The 21,358-nt window shown below is 43.7% G+C and overlaps 2 long non-coding RNA genes across 4 annotated transcripts in view; both read right to left on the bottom strand.

The window, feature by feature from the left end:
• LOC142741292 (uncharacterized) overlaps positions 1-2,378 on the bottom strand; it is a 68,840-nt gene extending 66,462 nt beyond the window's left edge. Inside the window, exon 1 of the long non-coding RNA XR_012881066.1 lies at positions 2,241-2,378. This is a non-coding gene — a long non-coding RNA (uncharacterized LOC142741292). The remainder of the gene's footprint in view (positions 1-2,240) is intronic.
• Positions 2,379-4,382: 2,004 nt separating this feature from the next.
• LOC142741291 (uncharacterized) overlaps positions 4,383-21,358 on the bottom strand; it is a 48,110-nt gene continuing 31,134 nt past the window's right edge. For 2 of the 3 annotated variants that reach the window (XR_012881063.1, XR_012881064.1), the window contains 2 exons: positions 6,198-6,323; positions 4,383-4,523 (listed from right to left, as the gene is read on the bottom strand). This is a non-coding gene — a long non-coding RNA (uncharacterized LOC142741291). Of the gene's footprint in view, positions 4,524-6,197; positions 6,324-12,866; positions 13,032-21,358 lie in introns of all 3 variants that reach the window. The other variant, XR_012881065.1, reaches the window with a different exon arrangement.

Below are 21,358 nucleotides of genomic sequence, written 5' to 3'. Positions count from 1 at the left end.
GAAGCTCATATGGGGGGCATTGTACTGTATGGGGAGCTGGTATGGGGGGCATTTTACTGTATGGGGAGCTGATATGTGGGGCATTATACTGTATGGGGAGCTGACATGGGGGTCATTATACTGTATGGGGGCTGATATGGGGGGCACTATAATGTATCGGGGCAGCTATGTGGGGCATTATACTGTGGGGGCTGATATGGGGAGCATTATACGGTATGGGGCTGTTATGGGGGGCATTATATGTTATGGGGCATTATATTGTGTGGGAGTAGCTATGAGAGCATTATATTGTGTGGGGGTAGCTATGGGAGCATTATACTATGGGGGCTGTTGGGCAAGGCGTCTGGGCACAGGCACGCGCAGGGGTCTGATGATGGTAGTGTTGGGGAGGGGTAGGGGGGCCCAAGCTGAATTTTTGCACCCGGGCCCATGAGCCTTTAGCTACGCCCCTGGAAGTAGTACAATCGACAGAGGGATAAGCCACGGTCATTTGTACGCAGAGTTCGGTACACAGGGGCGAGAGATCAGCTGTAGCTAAACGTATGCAGAGTTCAGTACACAGGAAGAAAAAAAATGGACGTTAAACGCACAGTAGCTGGATTACTGGCAAGCCAAAATAATCAGGCACAGGAAGTACAAAGTTGTGGGTAAATATAGGGCAGCAAATACTGTGATTGGCCACATAGCAGGTGCAATCCATAACAAATCACCAAGATCAGCAAACACATGGCTGGAACAAGGATAGAACAAGCAAGGATCTCTGTAGCAGACCGATGGATGCTGTAAAGCAAGAATGGAGAGTCCAGAGTTCAAGTCCAGGAAGTTCAGTTCGTGACGTTAGGTGATGTTCTGACTTCTATACCACAATTAATATCACATGAAGAGTACATTCTTGTATCTAAGTTTCTGAATGCTTTTCGGCATACAGATTTTACATAGAGGGGAATGTTTTTATAAAATGCACATTTTTTTAGGCAGATTGCAATTTTTTGAAACTGCAGGTCCTATTTCATGCATTTTATGGCTTTGATGAATGCAGTCTTTGTACTGCTGCAGTGTTGTTGCTATGTACTATGCAACTATTGCTAGGTAGAGATAAGCGAATGGTTACACTTAGGCTGGATTCACACAAGCACATTACGTCCGTAATGGACGGAACGTATTTCGGCCGCAAGTCCCGGACTGAACACAGTGCAGGGAGCCGGGCTCCTAGCATCATAGTTATGTACGATGCTAGGAGTCCGTGCCTCACTGCAGGACAACTGTCCCGTACTGAAAACATGATTACCGTACGGGACAGTTGTCCGGCAGCGAGGCAGGGGCTCCTAGCATCGTACATAACTATGATGCTAGGAGCCCGGCTTCCTGCACTGTGTTCCGTATGGGACTTCCGGCCGAAATACGTTCCGTACATTATGGACGTAACATGGTCGTGTGAATCCAGCCTAAATGCGAGATTCGAAGCAAAATTAAGCAGTTTAAGAGGTTCACCAAACAATCTCTGTATTACTGGCAGCAAATTGCAAATGAAAGTAGCGATATCAGCAAATTTTTTTTCACAGCATGTGATGGCATGTGCCCAGAACACTATTTAAGACCCTGTATTGTGTTTCGGGTGTCATTTCTAACCTCTATAGTGTACAGACTGCCTGTAACGGTTAGTCAGTAAGTCTCTGTTCACATATGCGTTCCGTGTTCCGTTGTTCAGCTCGATCAAAGGAGCAGAACAATAAGAATACAGGAAGCGCCTAATCTGTTGCCTGATGGAAACCAACAGCGCCAGACTGGACCCATTGACTTAATGAGTGCCATCGGGTTTCCATCTACATTTTGTCTATATACCGGACAATAATTTTTGTAGTAAGCAGCTGACGCCAGTGGTTGCCCTGACTTTGTGTACACGCACAATTGCAGTAAGTGTTATTGGAGTCGCCTTGGGGCAATACATAAAATTAGATTTAGAAGCCAGCCAATGCAAATGATTGTCTGCACTTCAGAAATTGTCAGGAGGATTCCTAAATTTCGGACCCTCAGTGTCCCAAATATCACAGTTGCCAGGCATTTATTGTACTTTAGAATTCACCACATAATTCACACACCATAACAGTTCAAATGCTGAAAACTCCCTTTGTTTCCATCTTGTTAAACAACTTAACCTACCAGTAAACATTATTAAGTAATTATTGCATGGTTGTGTTTACATTTATTTTTATGTTGGTAATACATTATATGGAAACTACCTTATGATTTCCCCAGAATGTGGCGAGCTTGTTTGGATCCACTATCCTAAAGATTTTCAGTTCTTTATCTTCCCACCGTATGGATGATTCATAGTGCTTGTCCTCAAGGAGCTTGTGCAAATAATCCCACAAGATCCTGCAACCTGGATTCACAATTACAGACTATTACTTTAATCAGTTTACTACAGACACCATAATATATTTTACTGACAATGGTCTATATGTGGTTAATAATGTCTTTTTGTAATTGAAAACCACAAATTAGGAATTAAATTTGAATTGATGTTTAACAGATACATGCCATAAATATCTGATAGGTGCAAGTCCCACCTCTGGGACCCCCACCTATATTGATAATAGGGGTTCCTTGACACACATACTGCCTGGCTACCAAGTTTGCTAAATGGAGAGAGCCACGCATTTGCAGTGCCACTCCATTCATTCTTTACATGTTCTTAAGATATGTGGAGTTTGCTGGGGTGAAACCTATACCTATTAGATCATTATGGCATATCCTGGGGATATGCCATAATTGTCTATAGTCCAGAGATTATAAAGTAAGGCTTAGAAAATAATAATATTATAATTCAAAAATATACATATAAAGAAAATGTATCATGACAAAATGACCTATTGTTTAAATCAAGTTTTTGTGTCAAACATGGTGGTGTGTAAACAGTGTTTTCGAATGAATCACAAATTGTTGCAGATCAATAGATTTATAAAATTCTCGCAGTATGACTTTAGAATACGGGCACTTCAGGCAATTTGAATTTATTCAGTGCAGTCCTTACCGAGGCCGGTGAACCTAACAAGTATGCCTGAGGTCCCACCAAATTGAGTTGCGCCAAAGTAACTGTTGTCTCTTAGCCTATTCTGCCGTGCCACTATTGTTCTCTGTGAGGTCACTCTTTGCCACAGCCTATCTCGCCTATGCACCAGCAGTAGTAGTATCGAGAACGCCATGCAACTCAGTGGGTTCTCATAGCCGTTACGACACTACCTATAAGGTGACTCCAACTGCCCACATTTCTCCGGACAATACATGAGTACAGTTCCCACGTCATGAAGTGGCACACACAGTCTTTAGTCCAAGTCTGAGGCTTTAAGGAATAACTCTGAACAGTTACAATCAACAGTTGGCCAGTCTCTCACTCTAGGTTCAGCATGCTTTTGGGCACAGCCACGGCTGGTCAAATAGCAATGGCTCTCACTGAATTTCTCCAGCCTACCGGCAAATCTCACGCTAGCTGGGTGTGGCCTGCTGTCGTAAAATAAGCTCAGCACTTCCTCTAACCCTCCACGAGCTCTCAGTCACACACACACACACACACACACACACACCGACTCTACTTCCTGCAACCAGTTCCCTTATCTCACTTCCTCCTGGTCTCTGCTATAACATGTAGTGGCGATAGTTAATATTAGAGTATAACCTCTAAGCACTAGGCTACACGCACACAATAACAAGGGTGGAAATAACAGGAACAGTCTCAATAATAAGGGTAAAAAGGCTAACCCCTTACATTTTTGTTTTATCATTTTCCATAACACAATCTATTAATATCAGTATCGAAAAAAAAATATTGATCTTGCAGTTCTCACGCTGACCACTGAGCCTCACAATAGGCTAACACTTCTTGTTCTGCAGAGATCACTTTTCACAGGCAGGATTACAATCCTCCTCACCTTTTTCCCTCCCTGCACATGAACTCTGCACACAGAGCATGCCCACAACACTCTTCCATAGAAGTCAATGAGTTGTTTTCTGACTGGGTTTTCTATGTGGCTGTTGTAAAGCAAATCTCTAAAATGCTGTTCACAGCTCAGAGCAGGAACTCACCCCCATAATCATGTACAGAAAATAAAAATATAAACAATCAGAAAATAAAAACAGATTAGAAAAAAGGAATTTGTGTCAGTATACAGTTATGACTAGTAAAAAATAAAGTGATTAAATGTTTCTGGAGATTATCAGAACTGGACATATGTAAGATAAAGTATCATAGGAAGACTTGTTTTGAGACTTCCTGACATTAATTTCAGTAATGACCTACTTGAAGCCTCTCCACATCTTCCATTGACTGCTTTGAGCTATTTTAAAACGTTTTTGACATTCTCTATTTTCAGATTTACCCTTTATTTTTCCATCCATATAGTCAATGTGCTCTGCAGAGCTTTCATTATTTTGTGTTCCTTGTGTCCTTCGGAAAAGATTGAGAGGTACATCTTGGACATTATCCTCTGTAGCTGGTTTTGCAGATAATTGAGAATTCTCTGTTTCTAAACACACAAGTCAATATATGATTAGGTTGTTTTTATGCAATATTTATTCATATTTGTATATTGGAGTTCAAGCAATAATCATGTATCACCCATAGCTTTTAATTACTCTTTTTTATTTTCCTCTTTAATAATACTTATATGGAAGTTGAGACTCATATCACAGACACCTTCATTGCCTAAAATAACTATAGAGATTTTATTTGCATACTTGCTAAATGTCCTTATTTTTGTGGGACTGTCCTGCAAACCGGACCATAAAGGGGACAAGGTTTATTCTAATCTGCATTTAAAGGGGTTTTCCTGAAGATTTTTTGGGGCGGTTAACGATTTTGGTAGTGTTCCCAGGCAGGATGGGTAGAGCTTTAAGTGCCCTGTAATTTGCGATTTAAATGTTGATAAGAATGTACTTTCAGTGAAAACATCATATTTTACATTTGGTTGTCTAACTTCAACTAGACACATAAGACTTACCAATGTTTTTATTGTATTTGATACTAACTTCAGATATCTATCAATTGGTCTAAATATTGAATTACAATTAATAGTAGCAGCAGAATATTAAAAGGTAATACTAACAGGTAACACATATCCAGAAGTATATATTGTAACCAGGGTCACCAACCCCTTTTTTTTTATTTTCTAAACAACTTAGCCAAAAATCATGGACAGACAAAAAATTTGCAGACACTCTGGAAAAACAAAATAATTTCTAAAGATTGCATCATCTGTACTCCTGGCTTGACATTTATAACATACAAAACATTACAATGATGAAATCCTGAAATGAAAATGTCTAAGGCCCTGTTCACACGTATTGTTTTTACAGGCAGACAAATCTGCCTCAAAATTCCTTCAGGAATTTTGAGGCAGATTTTGACCTGTCTGTAATTTCTTGCCGCAATCTTCGTGGCGTGTTACGCTGCGTTTTTCGACATGGCCATTGAGCGCTGATGGCAAAAAATGCAGTGAAAAACGTTTTCTCTGCCTGCCATTGATTTCAATGTGAGGTGAGAGGCGTAACCGCGGCAAGAAAGAGCATGCTGCTTTTTTTCCCATGTGACCGCCACTACAGCCTGTGATTTGCTGCACCGGTCATATGGGTTGAAACGGCACCGCACGAGGCTGGCCTGGAGGAAGAAACACAGACTTCTGGGTAAGTATAAGATTTTTTTTTTTAATTGTGAGTTGAGTTCTTTGCAGCGGAATCTCTGTGATTCCGACGCTAAAAAACGCAACAACTGCTATTTGTTGCGGGTTTTACCTCCGAATTCCGTTGCGGAAAATCTGCAGTATTTACGCAACGTGTGAACTGACCCTATATGTGCTCAGATATTCTGAACTATGCAAATACTCAAGCAAGATGCTAATCAGAGACAAATGGGTACAGAAGTGGGTAATTTCTCTAACTGGGATGCCAGAAGATAAAAAAACAATGAAATCCATTTAACTGATGTCATTTATTTAGTTAAAATGCATGTGATCTGCTGAAAATGGCCAGCTTAAACGAGTTATCCAAAATTAGAAAAAAGGGTCTGCCTATTTTCCAGAAACAGCGACACTCTAAGAATTAACACAAATTAATTTATGAATATAAATATAATAAGTACAATATAATAAGTACATATGAGCATACAGCCAGTACACAGATACAGTGTACAATGAATATCTCACTTGTATTTATGCAGCTCTGTAGATGCGGATGGTGACTTTTTCTTATACACTGGCTGAAAAAAGAATACCTTACTAACCCCTGTCTGTGATTCTTAATGCATTGTAGTAATTCAAACAAAACATCACCTGTAAAAAAGAAGAAAGGTATTAGCTTGTGTTACTGTCTTTTTTACAGTCCAAAGTACATGATTAAATATGTGATAGAGAAACGTAGCATGAAAGAGGTTTTCCAACATTTATCCTTGTTATTCCCAACTACTCCAATGTTTATGTCCTAGCACATTGACATGTCGTCCATAATGACGTCACCATGGTTAAAATGTCATCAAACTATTTTAGTCTGCTTTAGGGAGTCTTTCGATTGTTGGAAAACCCTGTTGAGCCCAGATGCAAAATCTGGCACTTTCAAATATCACGTAATTGATATAATTCTGTAGAAGTATCTTACGTAGATATAGCACCATTGCTTGGCTGCAACTGCAACCTCTGCACCCACAGCTACATTACTCCTGTTATGTCAACGTCTCTTATAGTTCGACATCAGACCTGCTCAGCCAGATGTAGCCCTCTGACCTCCAATCCTCTTTGTGTCACAACTTTAAATGTTTTAAATCTTAAGGTGGACCACCTATATATGTGTTGTGCCACCATACCAGACATTACTTAATAAATCTTGACATGCTTTGTCATTTCTAAGCCATTTAGACACTTTAGGCCTTATTCACATGAACGTTGAATAAGTCAGTGTGGCGGCCGTCTAAACAAACCTATGTAATTCAATGGGGCCGTTCACACAATCGTTGTTTCAACAGAGCTTGTGAAGGGTCCATGAAAAATAGGACATGTCCAATTTTTTTGTGCTTCACACATCCCTCCATAGGCTCTAGTCTATGGGGGATGCGTGATAACGCGACCCACAGGGGTGCAGCACAGATGCACCCCGGTCGTGAAAAATTGCAGTTTTTCACGTTCGAGATATCCTACGCTCATGTGAATCTAGCGTTATAGTCATAGCTCCGAATATTTCCATGATGGCGATAGAGAAATTTGAGGCCATGCTCTTATTATACCTTCCTGCCTATGAGAACCGCTTACAAAGTTTTTGAGGTTCACCAAATGAAAGCTATTAAATCACTGGTAGTTATGCAATGCACAGAGAATATACAAGCTAAATATAAGGATCTGCCCTGTTCTGTTAAGGCTTTAAACAGTCTTAGAATTTTGTCATCTACCTTTTCCTGCTATCTCAATGGATTTTAAATGTTTGGACATAAGTAGTCAAAAGCCAGTCATAATGTAATGGCATGCCTGACTAATGTCACCCATTTAGTTTATTGCTAGATATACTGCTGTTTTGTGAGTGTATCTTCACAACTCAACATACCTCTGACAGAAGACAATGAGAATATAGGAAGAAGTAAAACGAGCTATAAATTGAATTATTTTCCGATACGATAAGTATTCCAAATGCTTTTGTGAGTATGTTAATTGGAAAAGGAACATACACAAATATATATTTACCAGGATTATCTTTTTGTATCATGGGAGACATTATGCCTTTTTTAAAACATTGTTTTTATTACATTTCTAAATAAACAACATTAATACATACAAATACAAAGTGGCATCTCTTTTGCTACAGAAGATCGTAACTGCATTGCATATACGTAGAAGACAAAAGACAATTGCTACACAAGTGGAGACATAATAAAACTGTAACTGGTGGCCCACAGATAACTAGAAAGCGGAACATGGACAGACAGGGCTAGGGGAGGGTATCGGTGGGCAAGTTATCAAAATATACTCGGTCTAAAGGAGAGTCATGATCCGGTAGGGTGATTAATGGGACTCCTAGGGGTGAGAGATAATTTAGGCCTCTCAAGGAGGGGACATGTAGGCTATTTATGGGTCCCATATCTTCAGGAAGGACTGTAGTAGGGTGACTGAGTGGTTTTGAAGAGAGGGAGGGAGGGAGCTCTCATCCCACCGGCACCCTGAGTGTGATCACAGAGTGCTGGTGTCTTCTATGGCAGCCGAGGGGCCTAATAAGGGCCCCCAGGTCTGCATGTAGTATATGCCTGTTAGGTCATGCCAGAGGCACGGCCTAGCAGATGCCTGTCCGTTTTACACGGACAGGCATAATACACTGCAATACAGAAGTATTGCAGTGTATTATAAATGTGATCTAAGGATCGCATAGTGAAGTCCCCTAGTGGGACTAGTAAAAAAGTTAAAAAAAGTTTAATAAAAAGTAAAAACAAAAAAGTGAAGAAAAAAATTAAAAACCCACTTATTATTAACAAAATGCTTTATTATTAAAAAACAAAATAAAGTAAAAAAAGTTACACATATTTGGTATCGCCGCGTCCGTAACAACCCCAACTATAAAGTTATTACATCATTTAACCCGCACAGTGAACCTCCAAAAAAAAATAAATAAAAAAACAATGCAAAAATTGCTGTTTTCTTTGAATCCTGCCTTAAATTCTATGTACCCCAAAAAGGTGCTATTAAAAATTACAATTTGTCCCGCAAAAAATAAGGCCTTAGGCCTTAGACAGCTATGCAAAAATAAAAAAAGTTATAGCTCTTTGAATGAGACGATGTAAAAACGTAAAAAATAGTTTCGTCATTAAGGTCTAAAATAGGCCGGTCAATAAGGGGTTAATCATGTAATATTGCATTCGAGAACAAATCTCTCATAAGAAGAGGACAGGTTGCTTTCAGGAGCTTGCTATCATCTGCTTTGTGGCTACAAATAGGATGCCGGCAAGCTTCTGCTTAGCATAGGAATCCCCTTTAATATTTTTATTGAGAAGGACTTCCCAAAGGGAATTTTTCTCAAATATTAGCCTGTCACAGTACAAATGAGGTAGTATATCTTGCTACTAAAATTTGCTACTGTGGTGCAAGTCCTCCAAGTCCTCCATGTATACAGAACATCACAAGTGGAAGTACAGCCTCTAAAACAGGTAGGGGAATAGCCAGGTACTGCATGGACTATATGGTTAGGCGCGAGAGGATGTGGAGAAATGAGTCTCTTGTAAGCAAACCACATCAACATGGATAATATGGTGATAATGGAATCTTTTGGATTTATTGTGCGGTGAGTTTTAGCCTTGCACGCTGTGCAATACTAAAGTTAAGGGCATGAGGAGAGCAGCATTAAACTATCGATCAGTATATGATCATCAGCGACCCATGTGGTGTAGGGTTTCCGTGAAAGATAAGTGTGGTGAAAGAGGGACGACATTGCACTGCAGTGGTGAGGAATAGAGAACACTCTGCAATTGTAGAATTGAAGGGCGCAATATAAAGTTTATCTGGTGTGACCAACGGAGGGGAACAGGGGGACAGAAGCCTAAAGAAACATCATGATGTAGAATGACTGTGAACACATTGAAAACATTATACAGGTATTAGCCTACATATCAATATGCAAGTATAAGCAAAAAGATAACAATAAGAATAAATTACTAAAAAAAAAAAAAAAAGAGGGGGTTGGGGAGGAAAAAACTGAAAATCAATAAAAATTACTCGTAATGTCAATCAGCAACAGCATAAGAGGCGTATGTTGCAAATGAGAAGCAAAAAAATGTATGTGATACTAATCTAGAGTTGCTGATTACATTTAGCTGCACAATGTGGAAAGTCCAGCAAGAAGTCAAGGCACATGCTGGAATGAGGTTGAGCGTTTAGGCTGGGTTCACACGTGGCGGAATTTCACTTAAATTCCGCTGCGGACACTCCGCAGCGTTAATCCGCAGCGGAGCCGTTTGTCCATTGACTTACACTTTAATTTAGCAGTGTTCGTTTAGACGAGGCGTAAAATTCCGCTGCGGAGCATAGGCTGCGGAGCGGAATTTGGTGTCCCCAGCATGCTCTGTCTGTTGCGGAGCAGTGGCGGACTCATGGCGGAATTTCTCCATTGACTTCAATGGAGATTCTAATTTCCGCAATGAAGTCCGCAGCTGTCATGCACATGTTATGTGTGCTGCGGATCCGTCTTGCTTTTTTAACTTGACATTTCTTCATTCTGGCTGGACCTATGTATTTCTAGGTCTACAGCCAGACTGAGGAAGTCAATGGGGCTCCCGTAATGACGGGAGCGTTGCTAGGAGACGTCTGTAAATAGTCACTGTCCAGGGTGCTGAAAGAGTTAAGCGATCGGCAGTAACTGTTTCTGCACCCGGGACAGTGACTACCGATCCCAATATACATGTATCTGTAAAAAAAAATGAAGTTCAGACTTACCGAGAACTCCCTGCTTCTGTCTCCAGTCCGGCCTCCCAGGATGACGTTTCAGTCTAAGTGACGGCTGCAGCCAATCACAGGCTAATAACAGGCTGCAGCGGTCACATGGACTGCCGCGTCATCCAGGGAGATCGGGCTGGATGCCGAAGGAGGGACGCGTCACCAAGACAACGGGCGGTAAGTATGAATTTCTTTGACTTTCACAAGGGAAAGTGCTGTCCCTTCTCTCTATCCTGCACTGATAGGGAGAAGGGAAGTACTTTTACCGCAGTCCGCAGCAGCTAGTCCGCATCAATTTACTGCACATTTTGTGCAGATCCGCAGCAGAATCTGCAACGCAGATTCTGTGCGGCATTGATGCGGACAGTTGCGGAGGAAATCCGCCACGTGTGGTCATGCCCTTATAGCTGCGTGCTGGGCTGGTAGGGAATGTAAGCTGTGAGGTACTGGGTCTGCTCTGGGATAGGTCATCTGGAGGAGGTGATAGGCTGGATGTGGTGCCTTCCAAACAAAGCTGTGATAAGCATTTTTTCACCCCTTTAAGGTAAAGGACAGTGCGAACCTTGTCATTGGAGATAAATGTAAATTTAAAGGGGAAGATCCATTGGTACATGATGTTCTTCCTCTGCAGAATTTCTATGTAGGGCTTTAAAGCACGTTTCTTGGCTATGATAAAAGGTGCCAGGTCAGAAATTAGTTGGTACGTGTGACCTTGAAAAGTCAGGGAAGTGGCAGTATGGGCCGCCAACATCAATTCCTACCTGGTGCAGTATAAATGTAACTTTGTGATGATGTCACGGAGGGTCCCTCAACTTACTGAGCCATCAAGACTTGAAGAACCCTATCCATTTCAAGGCGCTCTGCTGAGATTTTATGGGAAAGTTCCTGCAATAGCGCCGTAATTGTGGCTTGCAGGTCAACGATGTGCTCGGATAGTTCACTTATACAAACATTGTCCCGGCAGGCTATATTCTCAAAATCCTCTAGCTTGTTATGGAGTTGCAAGTTGTCATCCCGGTCTTCCAGCAGGTCATACTGGAGTGAGGAGTGGGACACACCATTTCATCCATGCACTGTTCTAGGAGATCTGTGCGGGTGCCCAGCTCCCTAATTTCTTTAATGAGGTCATGAGTAATTTTAGCTGAGGTCTTGTTCAGCTCCATCTCAAGTAGGGCATGGGATTGCTGTAGCAGATTTGTAAAGTCAGAGGCTCTTAATTTCTGCCTGTGTCTAACAAAAGAGCCCTCTAGGAATGAGTGGCTGGGCTCCGAAGAGTCTTGAAGGGTGGACCGTATGGTCTCTTCCAGGCAGTTGCGCTGGCACCATCTTGAATGGGGCCTGTAGACTTTGTTCTAAAGGTATGACAGCGGCCAGACAGTATTGCCAGAAAGACTCCGGCTGGGTTCACACACCCTATTTACGGACGTAATTCGGGCATTTTAGCCTCGAATTACGTCCGAAAATGCGTCTCAAAAGCGTCGGCAAATATCTGCCCATTCATTTGAATGGGGTTTACGATGTTCTGTGCCGACGTAAAAAAGACGCCCGCGTCAAAGAAGTGCCTGTCACTTCTTGAGACGTAATTGGACCCGTCTTCCATTGACTCCATGGAAAAACAGCTTCAATTTCGTCCGTAATGGGCGCAGCGAAAGACGCCTGCACATGCCATTACGGCTGAAATTACGGTGCTGTTTTCTCCTGAAAACAGTACCGTAATTTCTGCCGTAACGGACGCCGCTTTGCCGCTGCTCGCCAGGAGTGTAGGGAGAGGTGAGTTGCCTGATATGTGCCTTGTAGAAACTATACTAAACTACTGCGGCTCAGAGTGTCGTAACTGTGCCGCTATCCAGCTTGAACGCGCACTTTCCCACAAAGCCATATAAATTTTTGTCAGATGCAGATGATGGTAACATAAATTATATGATCAAATAATTTTAAAGCACGAACAATTACTGGTGGGGGGAATTTACATTGGTCAGAGCCGATTGTTTTTAGTAGAATATACATAACGATTATCATTAACATTCATAATAATTTTTTGTATCGTTGAAGATAATCATTAAAACTTTGACCAGCTTGAGCTATGAAGGGTTCTGGTAGGCGGACATGTTTCATACTATGAAGTGTACTTTTAGTCTTGGTAACATAATTACTTTAGATTGTGTATAAAGTGCACATACATAGTGCCTGCACGAGCATAGGGTGACTAATTTGGAGATTTTTTTTGTATTTCTTAACTACTTTCTCTTGCTTAAGTGGAATAAATTAAAATTATTCCATAACAGCTTATTTGATTTCTAGATAAAAATGTGAAACTCACATTAATACATAAAGGAAATTAATTATATATTGTCAAAAGCATATCTCTATTAATATTACGAATATTACGAATGTAAACAGTGAAAAGTTCTGTACCTGAACTAGGAGAACGAGCTTTAAAATCAAACTTTGTAAGAATACACAGCGCTCTTCCATTCATTACAAACTTGCTGTCATCTGTTTTCTTTAGTGAATATTCTTCCTCTGCCCATCGTAACCACTGAATAATATCATCCCTGCTCCACAGAGATGGATGTATTCCTGAAATAAAATTAGAATGGTGAGTTGTCTAGAGTTACAAAAACAGAAGGGCATACAAAGGGGGGTGGGTACAATAAAAATATGTCCACTTTCCTAGTGTAGACCCTTATTCACTATACAAACACTCTCCGGCCATGCTAAATGTCCTACAAGCTGTCATCTAGAGCCTAGCTTCTCAACTCCTGGTACATGTACACCAGAGGGTAAACGCCATGTCCTCTTACTGGGGTTTTAATAGCTGCAGCACAGTGTATGATCATAGCCTTGGGAGTACTTTGATGTAATTTATTTAATATTTTAAGCTTTGCTTAGTAAGATTGAGAGACCACTAGAGAATGCAGAAATGCATCTGAGATCACACTTATGCTACATGGTTCTCACAGAGCTGCAGCTCTAGAAACAGAGAAGCCAAGTCTGGCACTAAAACCACTCCCAAGCACCAATACTGTAACTGTGTGTCTTTACCTTTCTCTTAGGCCTCATGCACACGACCATAAAAACTCCCGTAATTACGGGCCTATAGACTTTTATTGGCCACGGGTACCTCCCCGTATGCTTAAGGGAAGGTGCCCGTGTCATTGAAAAAGATAGAACATGTCCTATTTCAGGCCGTAATTACGGCACGGGCAGCCCATAAAAGTCTATGGGGCTCCCGTAATTACGGGTGACTACGTGTGTGCACCCGTAATTACGGGAGCGTTGCTAGGCGACCTCAGTAAATGGTCACTGTCCAGGGTGCTGAAAGAGTTAAACGATCGGCAGTAACTGTTTCAGCACCCTGGTCAGTGGCTACCGATCAGAATATAGATAAAGCTGTAAAAATAAAAATAAAAAAGACGTTCATACTTACCCAGAACTTCCTGCTTCTTCCTCCAGTCCGGCCTCGTGGGATGACGTTACAGTCCATGTGACCGCTGCAGCCAATCACAGGCCAATCACTGGCTGCAGCGGTCACATAGACTGCCGCGTCATCCAGGGAGGTCGGACTGGATGTCAGGAGAGGGACACGTCACCAAGACAACGGCCGGGTACGTATGAATTTCTTTTACTTTTATTACGGAAAGGGCTGTCCCTTCTCTTTATCCTGCACTGATAGAGAGAAGGGCTGCCGATTAGTGCAGTGCAATTTTGCAGCCAAAAACGTGCCCGTAAATACGGGTGGAGTACGGGTGACACCGGACCCGTATTTACGGGCACGGGTCCGTAAATACTGGTGCAATGCGGGTCGAATACGTGTGACCAAGGACCCGTATTTACGCCAGTATTTACGGGTGGACAAAAATACGGTCGTGTGCATGAGGCCTTACTCAGGCTCTCCTGTTAGGCACAGGCTGAGATTAAGAACCTATGGCCCTCCTCCACCCCCTCTTCTTAGACTTCTATGGGCAGAAGTTGTAGCCTGATCCCCCAGTGAAGCCGAAAATTGACGGATATTAGCAGTGGATTAAAAGTGAGAGATTGGTTTTAAGAGGCTGGACGAAGAGAAAAGTTGGTGTAGATGGAGAAAGAGGCATTTTGCTATAAAAGATATCTAAGGCTATGTTCACATCTGCATTGTGACATTCTGTAATGCCAGAAGCAATGTTTCCGTTGACTTTAATGGGTTCCGCCGGCTTTCCGTCAGTGTGTCTGTGGTTTTACCAGAGACAATAGCGCAGCATGCTGATCTCCGGTGATCTCAGCCGGATCTACGATGGAGACCCCTAACAAAGCCTCCGACGCAGATGTGAACAAGGCCTTACAAAATGTATCATCACTTGTACTTGATTTATGGAAAATTTGGTGAAACAAGATGGACTCTAAGTAATGGAAAATATACTAAATAAGTTTCATCACACGAGACTGCTGCAGCCTGTAATTAGCTGCAGTGGAGGTCACATGGGTTGAAGCGTCATCCCAGGAGGCCTGCTTGGTGGAAGAAATACAGACTCCTAGGTAAGCATGGTGTTTTTTTTACTGTTATTTGTTGCAGGGTTTTACCTCCCCATTGAATTCAAGAAAACTCGCAGAAAATACGGAGCGATTATGCAAAAACAATTGACATGCTCTGGAATAAAATTCTGCACCGCAGGTCCATTTCTGAGCGTTTTTTCCGCTCATTATTTGTTAAATCTCATCCACTTTGCTGCTACTGTATTCTGCTGCGTTTTTTCATTCCTCAATTCTGGACGAGAAAAAAGCAGCAATTCCGCTACGTTCGGACAAGCCCTTAGGGCATGACCACACATGGCGGAATTCCTCCGCAACTGTCCGCATCAATGCCGCACAGAATCTGCGTTGCAGATTCTGCAGCGGATCTGCACAAAATGTGCAGAAAATTGATGCGGACTGGCCGCTGCGGACTGCAGGAAAAGTGCTTCTCTTCTCCCTATTCAGTGCAGGATAGAGAGAAGGGACAGCACTTTCCCTAGTGAAAGTCAAAGAAATTCATACTTACCGCCCGTTGTCTTGGTGACGCGTCCCTCTTTCGGCATCCGGCCCGACCTCCCTGGATGACGCTCCAGTCCATGTGACCGCTGCAGCCTGTGCTTGGCCTGTGATTGGCTGCAGCCGTCACTTACACTGAAACGTCATCCTGGGAGGCCGGACTGGAGACAGACGCAGGGAGTTCTCGGTAAGTATGAACTTATATTTTGTTACAGGTTGCTGTATATTGTGATCGGTAGTCACTGTCCCGGGTGCAGAAACAGTTACTGCCGATCGCTTAACTCTTTCAGCACCCTGGACAGTGACTATTTACAGACGTCTCCTAGCAACGCTCCCGTCATTACGGGAGCCCCATTGACTTCCTCAGTCTGGCTGTAGACCTAGAAATACATAGGTCCAGCCAGAATGAAGAAATGTCATGGTAGTAAAAACAATACGCTCCGCAGCACACATAAGATCTGCGGACTTCATTGCGGAATTTTGACTCTCCATTGAAGTCAATGGAGAAATTCCGCCATGAGTCCGCAACCAGTCCGCCACTGCTCCGCAACAGACAGAGCATGCTGCGGACACCAAATTCCGCTCCGCAGCCTATGCTCCGCAGCGGAATTGTACGCATCGTGTAAACGAACACTGCTAAATTAAAGTGAAAGTCAATGGAGAAACGGCTCCGCTGCGGATTAACGCTGCGGAGTGTCCGCAGCGGAATTTAAGTGAAATTCCGCTATGTGTGAACCCGCCCTTAGGCTGAGTTCACATGCAGTGGAAAAATTCACCCTCATATCCTGCCACAAATCCGCAGCTGAAATCACAGTGATTTTGCAGCAAAACTTTCACTTCTTAAATGGATTGTACAGTGGAATTCACCTGATACATTAAATGGACGATATCTGCGGTCATAACCCATAACGTAGGAATGCCGTGGATTTGAAAATCAACAGCATACTTGTTTTTCAGTGTTGATTTTTTTTCCAGTACATGTAAATGAGGTTTTGAACCCCTTCCCGACATCTGCCATATATATACTGTGGAGGCCGGGAGGGAAAGTATAGAGCGGGCTCACGAGCCCGCAAATAACTTGCGTGTGTCAGCTGTATGAAACAGCCGACACTTCACTGCAACAAGAAGGATCCTGCTTCCCCCCCGTGATGCGATTGCAGTGTGTCAATGGTTGTCATGGCAGCCTGTTGGCCTAATGAAGGTCCCCAGGTCTGCCACCTTTGTGATCCTATTAAACCCTGCCTCAGGCGATATACTGAGATATACAATAGTATGGCAGTTTATCATTCAAGCGATACAACGATCGCTGGTTGAAGTCCCCTAGAGGGACTAATAATAAAAGTTAAATACATTTTTCCATATATTAATTATATTAAAAATATTAACAGTTCGAAGAAAAAAAACTTTTTCCCTTTTCCCCCAAAACATTGTCGAAAAAAATAAAATCCCATCTACACAAATTGTACAGTAAATTGAGGCGGATGCAGAGGCGTAGCTATAGGGGTCACAGCAGTCGCACTTGCGACCGGGCCCCTAAACCAGGGGGGCCCATAGTGCGCTAATGCTAATTCTATATGTGCCGTGACGCCGAAACTTCCTGGTTACTGGCAGGGCTCCTTTAGACGTGTACCATGTGACCATGACGTCACGTGAGGGGCGTTCCTATCAGTGTGGAAGAGTATGTGTGGAAGAGCACGGAAGACTGCAGGTGAGCTGCAGAGGGGGCCGTAATGTATGTGTGTTTTATTGTGCTGTCTGTGTTTGCGGTGGAGAGAGGAGAGGGTGGGGCTTTAAATTACAGGGCCCCCCTCTCCTCTCCCCACCACAAACTGCATGATACAAAACATTGCAACCGGGGGGTTGTGACCTACTCACCGAGGTCCCAGTTCCAACTGTATATGCGTCCTCAGATACAGTTAAATTTAATGAGAAAGCAAGGAGTTGACGGCTCCTTGCTCCAGCATTAACTGTGCCGTGAGCCACTTGCGGCTCGGCGCAGACAGGCACGATTTAGTGATGTCATCGTGCCTGTCTGGGCCGAGTCACTCATGGGGCAGCAATGGGGGCATTATACTGTGTGGGGGGCAGCTATGGGGGGCATTATACTGTATTGGGCAGTTATGAGGGGCATTATACTGTATGGCGGCATTATACTGTATGGGGGAAACTATGGGGAGCATAAATAATGTGTGGGGTCTGCAATCGGGGTATTATACTGTGTGGAGCAGCTATGAGGGCATTATACTGTGTTGGGCAGTTATGAGGGACATTATTCTTTATGGGTTCTGCAAAGGGGGCATTATACTGTGTAGGCAGTTATGGGGGCATTATACTGTATGGAGGCAACTATCGGGGGCATTATATTGTATGGGGGCAACTATGGGAAGCCTTATATTGTGTGGGGGCAGCTATCGGGGCTTTATACTGTGTGTGGGGCAGCTATGGGGGGCATTATACTGTATGAGGGCAGCTATGGGGGTATTATACTGTATGGGGGTAGCTATGGGGGTATTATATTGTATGGGGGCAGCTACAGGGAGCATTATACTGTATGGGGGCAGCTATGGGGAGCATTATACTGTGTGGGCCGGCTATGGGGGGCATTATATTGTGTGGGTATCGATGGGGGCTGTTGGGCAAGGCAGCTGGGCATAAGTGCGTGCAGAGGTCTTGGGGTGTTGGGTAGGGTAAGGGGGCCCAAGCTGACTGTAACGTCTATGGCTGCGGACCATTTTCCTGAGAACATCAATGCTCCTGCCCTCGTGAAGAAGTTTCTCTCCGTCTCTGGCCCCAAGAAGAGGGGGCGTAAGAGGGGGGATACTGTAAGATCTATGGCCGCGGACCGTCATCCTGACAACCTCTGACGGCCGCGGCCATGGACGAGCGAGTTCCCGGCAGCAACTCCCTCCTGGGAGACGCTGGCTATTCATTCCCAACTTCTCCTCACTGACAGCTCCAATCCCTACCCTCACCAAAAAGGGCATGAAGGCCAAGGTGTGGACTCCAAAAGCAGAGACCGCATTCAAGAGCTTAAAGAAGGCCTTCACGTCAGCATCAATCCTTCATCGTCCTGATGAGACCTAATTGCCACGTCAGTTCTGGTGGCCCACGCTGCCCAAAGACGTCACAGATTTTGTCTCTTCCTGCACGGCATGTGCAGCAAATAAAGTTGCCCACTCCAGACCAGCTGGTCTGCTCCAGCCACTTCCTGTGCCCGATGCCCCCTGGCAACATATTGCAATGGACTTTGTCACAGATCTGCCTCTCTCTGCTGGATGTAGTGTGGTCTGGGTGGTGGTGGATCGATTCTCCAAAATGGCTCAATTTGTTCCACTGACTGGTCTGCCTTCTGTTTCCCGACTGGCCGGCCTCTTCTTCCAACACATCTTCCGTCTGCACGGCATGCCTCTGCATATTGTCTCGGATCGAGAGGTTCAGTTCAACGCAAAGTTCTGGAGAGCACTCTGCGGTCTCCTCGGTGTATAGTTGGACTTCTCCTCGGCCTACCATCCCCAGTCCAATGGTCAAGTCGAGAAGGTTAATCAGATTATGGAGAACTATCTACGGCACTTTATCTCCAGGCAGCATGATGACTGGGTGCAGCTACTTCCTTGGGCTGAGTTCTCTTAATAAAAACCATACTAGTGTGTCCACCACCTCCAGCCCATTCTTCATTGTCTATGGCCAACACCCACGAATACCTCTTCCTGTTTCCACTATGTCCCAGGTGCCTGCAGCTGACTCTACTTTCAGGGACCCTCTGCAGATATGGCATCAGACCCGATCTTCTATTCTGCTGGCGGTCGACCGCATGAAGAGAAAGGCAGACACTAGAAGATGAGAACCTCCCCAGTTTCCTCCAGGTACCAAGGTCTGGCTGTCTTTCAAGAATATCCGACTAAAAGGGTGCCATCTTGCAAGTTTGCTCCCAGGTTCCTCGGACCCCTCGAGATTCTGCTGCAAATAAATCCTGTCTCTTACAAGCTTCGTCTGCCTCCCACCCTCAAGATCCCAAACTCCTTCCACATCTCCTTGCTGAAGCCTGTGGTCCTGTACCGCTACTACAGGACTCCTAGTTCCGCAGTGGCTCTTGGCGACTCGTCAGGGACATTTGCGGTGAGGGAGATCTTGGACACCAAGAGAGTAGGAGGAGGAAGAACGTTTTATTTGGTAGATTGGAGAGGATTTGATCCAGAGGAGAGGTCCTGGGAGCCAGAGGAGAACATCAATGCTCCTGCTCCCTGAAGAAGTTTCTCTCCCGCTCTGGCCCCAAGAAGAGGGGGCGTAAGAGGAGGCGTAAGAGGGGGGATACTGTAACATCTATGGCTGCGGACCGTCATCCTGACTCACCCTCTGATGTCCGCGGTCATGGACGAGCGAGTAGTCCGGACACTGTCTCCCGTAGGGCGCGCACGCCCGCGCGTTCACGGCCTTAAAGGGCCAGTACGCGCACAGTTGCAGAATACTGCAATTAGCCCAGAATGCTTTGGGACTATAAAAGGTGCTCTGCCCTCTCGACTGTCCTGAGCATTGTTATGTTACCTTAACCCCTTCCCGACATCCGCCGTATATATACTGTGCACGCCTGGTGGGGGTATATGGAGCGGGCTCACGGGCTGAGACCACTCCATAGAGCGAGTGTGTCGGCTGTGTGTTACAGCCGACACTTGCGGGTAACGAGCGGGATCCCGTTCAAGCGTGATCGCACTTGTTTAACCCGTTAAATGCCGTGTTCAATAGCGAATGTGGAATTTAAATTACTAAAAAACAGTGGGGCGACCCCCTGTAACGTCCCTATGCCCCCCCCGTTGGTTGTCACGGCACGGCTGCCTGGGAGTCTGACGAAGTCGCCCCGGGTCCGCGATCTTTGTACTCTTATAAGGGCTTCATAGGAGACTGTCAGAATAGCGATATTCTGCAATACATTAGTATTGCAGTATATCGTGCAAGCGATCTAACGATCGCTGGTTAAAGTCCCCTAGGGGGACAAGTAAAAAAAGTAAGAAACAGTCAAATAACGTTTTTTTTAACAAATACAAAAAAAGAAATAAATGAAAAGCTCAAAAAAAAAACTTTTCCAATTTTCCCTTGAAGCAAAATGTAAAAAAAATAAAAAGTTAACATAACTGGTATCGACGCGTCTGTAAAAGTCTGAACTATTACAATATATCATTATTTAGTCCGCACGGTGAACCGCGTAAAAAAAAAAAAAATTAAAAACATCATATATGCTGTTTTTTGGTCACTTCTTCTCCCACAAAAAATTACATAAAATGTGATTCAAAATTCTCACGTACCTAAACTGCAGCTCGCCCCGCAAAAAATAAGCCCTCACACGGGTAAATTGACAGAAAAATAAAAAACTTTATGGCTCTCAGAATGTGGCGAGAAAACTAAAATTTTATTTTTAACCATCAGTTTTTTCCTTGTAAAAGTAGTAAAACATAAAGAAAACTATATATATTTGGTATCACTGTAATTGTATTGACCCGCAGAATAAAGTTAACATGCCATTTTTTCCGTACGGTAAACGCCGTAAAAATAAAACCACCCAAATGGTTGAGGAACCGCTATATTTTTCCTATTCCACCCCACAAATATTTTTTTTCTCATTTCCCACTACATTATATGGTAACAAAAATGATGCTGTGAAAATCTACAACTCGTCCTGCAAAAAACAAGCCCTTATACGGCAATATTGATGAAAAAATAAAACAGTTATGGCTTTTGGAAGGTCGGGAGGAAAAAACAAAAGTGAAAATCCGAAAAATGGCTGCGGAGGGAAGGGGTTAATTTTTTCCTTGAAAATGGTCTCCTAGTGTTTTCCAGTTCCCAGTGTTACCCGTTCCTGCTGCCTGTACCCTGTGTCCGTGCTATGGTGCATTCAAGAGTTGGAGTCT

Source organism: Rhinoderma darwinii, chromosome 2 (assembly GCF_050947455.1).
Source record: "Rhinoderma darwinii isolate aRhiDar2 chromosome 2, aRhiDar2.hap1, whole genome shotgun sequence".
Lineage (NCBI taxonomy): Eukaryota > Metazoa > Chordata > Amphibia > Anura > Rhinodermatidae > Rhinoderma > Rhinoderma darwinii.
This window is presented reverse-complemented; position numbering and strand designations above follow the sequence as displayed.